Source organism: Syngnathus scovelli, unplaced genomic scaffold (assembly GCF_024217435.2).
Source record: "Syngnathus scovelli strain Florida unplaced genomic scaffold, RoL_Ssco_1.2 HiC_scaffold_32, whole genome shotgun sequence".
Classification (NCBI taxonomy): Eukaryota; Metazoa; Chordata; class Actinopteri; order Syngnathiformes; family Syngnathidae; genus Syngnathus; species Syngnathus scovelli.
Genome location: NW_026061412.1, coordinates 60,001 through 65,000, shown reverse-complemented (window position 1 = coordinate 65,000; position 5,000 = coordinate 60,001). Strand labels below are relative to the sequence as shown.

Here is a 5,000-nt window from a genome sequence, read left to right as displayed (position 1 = left end):
TGCATCTCATTGTGCGTTGCACTTAGAAAATTTGAACCGGGCGGCGTGCGCGAGTGCGCGGGCCGCTGGAAGTCGAATGAGGCGCCGCGACCACCTCCGCGGTGCTTATAAACAGCCGATCCGCTCGGCGGGGGCTATTTTCGGCCACTTGGCTCGTGCGCACGGCCTCCCGGATGTGCCGGGCGGGTGCGCGAGCTCGCCGGCCGCTGGAAGTCGAATGAGGCGCCGCGACCACCTCCGCGGTGCTTATAAACAGCCGATCCGCTCGGCGGGGGCTATTTTCGGCCACTTGGCTCGTGCGCACGGCCTCCCGGATGTGCCGGGCGGGTGCGCGAGCTCGCCGGCCGCTTGAAGTCGAATGAGGCGCCGCGACCACCTCCGCGGTGCTTATAAATAGCCAATCCGCTCGGCGGGGGCTATTTTCGGCCACTTGGCTCGTGCGCACGGCCTCCCGGATGTGCCGGGCGGGTGCGCGAGCTCGCCGGCCGCTGGAAGTCGAATGAGGCGCCGCGACCACCTCCGCGGTGCTTATAAACTGCCGATCCGCTCGGCGGGGGCTATTTTCGGCCACTTGGCTCGTGCGCACGGCCTCCCGGATGTGCCGGGCGGGTGCGCGAGCTCGCCGGCCGCTGGAAGTTGAATGAGGCGCCGCGACCACCTCCGCGGTGCTTATAAACAGCCGATCCGCTCGGCGGGGGCTATTTTCGGCCACTTGGCTCGTGCGCACGGCCTCCCGGATGTGCCGGGCGGGTGCGCGAGCTCGCCGGCCGCTGGAAGTCGAATGAGGCGCCGCGACCACCTCCGCGGTGCTTACAAACAGCCGATCCGCTCGGCGGGGGCTATTTTCGTCCACTTGGCTCGTGCGCACGGCCTCCCGGATATGCCGGGCGGGTGCGCGAGCTCGCCGGCCGCTGGAAGTCGAATGAGGCGCCGCGACCACCTCCGCGGTGCTTATAAACAGCCGATCCGCTCGGCGGGGGCTATTTTCGGCCACTTGGCTCGTGCGCACGGCCTCCCGGATGTGCCGGGCGGGTGCGCGAGCTTGCCGGCCGCTGGAAGTCGAATGAGGCGCCGCGGCCACCTCCGCGGTGCTTATAAACAGCCGATCCGCTCGGCGGGGGCTATTTTCGGCCACTTGGCTCGTGCGCACGGCCTCCCGGATGTGCCGGGCGGGTGCGCAGGCTCGCCGGCCGCTGGAAGTCGAATGAGGCGCCGCGACCACCTCCGCGGTGCTTATAAACAGCCGATCCGCTCGGCGGGGGCTATTTTCGGCCACTTGGCTCGTGCGCACGGCCTCCCGGATGTGCCGGGCGGGTGCGCGAGCTCGCCGGCCGCTGGAAGTCGAATGAGGCGCCGCGACCACCCCCGCGGTGCTTATAAACAGCCGATCCGCTCGGCGGGGGCTATTTTCGGCCACTTGGCTCGTGCGCACGGCCTCCCGGATGTGCCGGGCGGGTGCGCGAGCTCGCCGGCCGCTTGAAGTCGAATGAGGCGCCGCGACCACCTCCGCGGTGCTTATAAATAGCCAATCCGCTCGGCGGGGGCTATTTTCGGCCACTTGGCTCGTGCGCACGGCCTCCCGGATGTGCCGGGCGGGTGCGCGAGCTCGCCGGCCGCTGGAAGTCGAATGAGGCGCCGCGACCACCTCCGCGGTGCTTATAAACTGCCGATCCGCTCGGCGGGGGCTATTTTCGGCCACTTGGCTCGTGCGCACGGCCTCCCGGATGTGCCGGGCGGGTGCGCGAGCTCGCCGGCCGCTGGAAGTCGAATGAGGCGCCGCGACCACCTCCGCGGTGCTTATAAACAGCCGATCCGCTCGGCGGGGGCTATTTTCGGCCACTTGGCTCGTGCGCACGGCCTCCCGGATGTGCCGGGCGGGTGCGCGAGCTCGCCGGCCGCTGGAAGTCGAATGAGGCGCCGCGACCACCTCCGCGGTGCTTACAAACAGCCGATCCGCTCGGCGGGGGCTATTTTCGTCCACTTGGCTCGTGCGCACGGCCTCCCGGATATGCCGGGCGGGTGCGCGAGCTCGCCGGCCGCTGGAAGTCGAATGAGGCGCCGCGACCACCTCCGCGGTGCTTATAAACAGCCGATCCGCTCGGCGGGGGCTATTTTCGGCCACTTGGCTCGTGCGCACGGCCTCCCGGATGTGCCGGGCGGGTGCGCGAGCTTGCCGGCCGCTGGAAGTCGAATGAGGCGCCGCGGCCACCTCCGCGGTGCTTATAAACAGCCGATCCGCTCGGCGGGGGCTATTTTCGGCCACTTGGCTCGTGCGCACGGCCTCCCGGATGTGCCGGGCGGGTGCGCAGGCTCGCCGGCCGCTGGAAGTCGAATGAGGCGCCGCGACCACCTCCGCGGTGCTTATAAACAGCCGATCCGCTCGGCGGGGGCTATTTTCGGCCACTTGGCTCGTGCGCACGGCCTCCCGGATGTGCCGGGCGGGTGCGCGAGCTCGCCGGCCGCTGGAAGTCGAATGAGGCGCCGCGACCACCCCCGCGGTGCTTATAAACAGCCGATCCGCTCGGCGGGGGCTATTTTCGGCCACTTGGCTCGTGCGCACGGCCTCCCGGATGTGCCAGGCGGGTGCGCGGGCTCGCCGGCCGCTGGAAGTCGAATGAGGCGCCGCGACCACCTCCGCGGTGCTTATAAACAGCCGATCCGCTCGGCGGGGGCTATTTTCGGCCACTTGGCTCGTGCGCACGGCCTCCCGGATGTGCCGGGCGGGTGCGCGAGCTCGCCGGCCGCTTGAAGTCGAATGAGGCGCCGCGACCACCTCCGCGGTGCTTATAAACAGCCGATCCGCTCGGCGGGGGCTATTTTCGGCCACTTGGCTCGTGCGCACGGCCTCCCGGATGTGCCGGGCGGGTGCGCGAGCTCGCTGGCCGCTGGAAGTCGAATGAGGCGCCGCGACCACCTCCGCGGTGCTTATAAACAGCCGATCCGCTCGGCATGGACTATTTTCGGCCACTTGGCTCGTGCACACGGCCTCCCGGATGTGCCGGGCGGGTGCGCGAGCTCGCCGGCCGCTTGAAGTCGAATGAGGCGCCGCGACCACCTCCGCGGTGCTTATAAACAGCCGATCCGCTCGGCGGGGGCTATTTTCGGCCACTTGGCTCGTGCGCACGGCCTCCCGGATGTGCCGGGCGGGTGCGCGAGCTCGCCGGCCGCTGGAAGTCGAATGAGGCGCCGCGACCACCTCCGCGGTGCTTATAAACAGCCGATTCGCTCGGCGGGGGCTATTTTCGGCCACTTGGCTCGTGCGCACGGCCTCCCGGATGTGCCGGGCGGGTGCGCGAGCTCGCCGGCCGCTGGAAGTCGAATGAGGCGCCGCGACCACCTCCGCGGTGCTTATAAACAGCCGATCCGCTCGGCGGGGGCTATTTTCGGCCACTTGGCTCGTGCGCACGGCCTCCCGGATGTGCCGGGCGGGTGCGCGGGCTCGCCGGCCGCTGGAAGTCGAATGAGGCGCCGCGACCACCTCCGCGGTGCTTATAAACAGCCGATCCGCTCGGCGGGGCTATTTTCGGCCACTTGGCTCGTGCGCACGGCCTCCCGGATGTGCCGGGCGGGTGCACGAGCTCGCCGGCCGCTGGAAGTCGAATGAGGCGCCGCGACCACCTCCGCGGTGCTTATAAACAGCCGATCCGCTCGGCGGGGGCTATTTTCGGCCACTTGGCTCGTGCGCACGGCCTCCCGGATGTGCCGGGCGGGTGCGCGAGCTCGCCGGCGGCTGGAAGTCCAATGAGGCGCCGCGATCTCCTCCGCGGTGCTTATAAAGTGCCGATCCGCTCGGCTTGGAGCTATTTCCGGCCTCCCGTTGGTGCCGGGCGGCGTGCGCGAGCTCGCCGGCCGCGATCTCCTCCGCGGTGCTTATAAACAGCAGCATGCGCACGGCCTCCCAGAATTTGAACACATTTCGTCAATAAATTTCGCATATTGAATTTTGAAGTTTAATATAATGCAACAATTGAGCTCGACTTATACAAAGGATATATCATAAAATCGTAAATTTCCGTCGAATTTTAGGGGGTCGACTTATACACCGAGTCGACCTGTACACCGGCAAATACGGTAAATACGATTAAATAAAATGATACGACTGGCATAAAAACAAATATAAACCACATAAAAATAAAAGTCACCATTACGTTGAATTATTGGGAGCACCGAGCTTGTTTCTCAGAAACGAGCCGGTCCCATCCAGGCGTAATCGGAGACAATGAAACCCGAAGTGGTTAAGGTTTGTCTTTTAATGCAGGATGCTTGGTCTCCATGTGCCGAAGCAGTTTTGAAGGCTTCATTGGCTCGCTCGCTAGTTTCAGGGGCGATTGTGTCTATAAATTGCAAAATGTTGGGTCACCTCACGGCTTACGGCCATACTACCCTGAGAACGCCCGATCTCGTCCGATCTCGGAAGCTAAACAGGGTCGGGCCTGGTTAGTACTTGGATGGGAGACCGCCTGGGAATACCAGGTGCTGTAAGCTTTTTCTTTTTCTTATGTGCACTTCAATCGTTTAAGAAGCTATTTTTTACAACACCCATCACGAATGGCATCCGGAAACAGCAAGCCTAATTTAAACTCCGACATTGAAACTATAACACGAGTTTGAAAGCTATATTATGTGGTGACATCCACAGCATTGTAGTTAAATTTTTTACCGCTAGAGAGCAGACTATGTACAGTGAGCATGGCTCCCTGTGAACTCAAAGCAGCAGGCTTGACTTGTAAAAGAACCCAACACAACACTTCCATGAAGTAATTGTACTAAGTTCATTTTGTTTTTCCTTATTTAATCACTTCACTGGTTTCTTTTATATCAAACAAATTGTTTTAGGTTATTCACCTGACATGTTGATCCATCAGCTGATAAAGACGCGTCACCATCACATCTGTGACACTCTGATGAAGGCGGAAGAAACCGCCGAAACATGTCAGGTGAATAACCTAAAACAATTTGTTTGATATAAAAGAAACCAGTGAAGTGACTTCCATGAAGTG

The 5,000-nt window shown here is 63.1% G+C and overlaps 1 non-coding gene across 1 annotated transcript; it reads left to right on the top strand.

Moving 5' to 3' along the window:
• Nucleotides 1-4,366: 4,366 nt before the first annotated feature.
• On the top strand, nucleotides 4,367-4,485 carry LOC125966205 (5S ribosomal RNA). The gene has a single exon (XR_007480178.1). It is a non-coding gene; the product is annotated as a 5S ribosomal RNA (ribosomal RNA).
• Nucleotides 4,486-5,000: the final 515 nt, after the last annotated feature.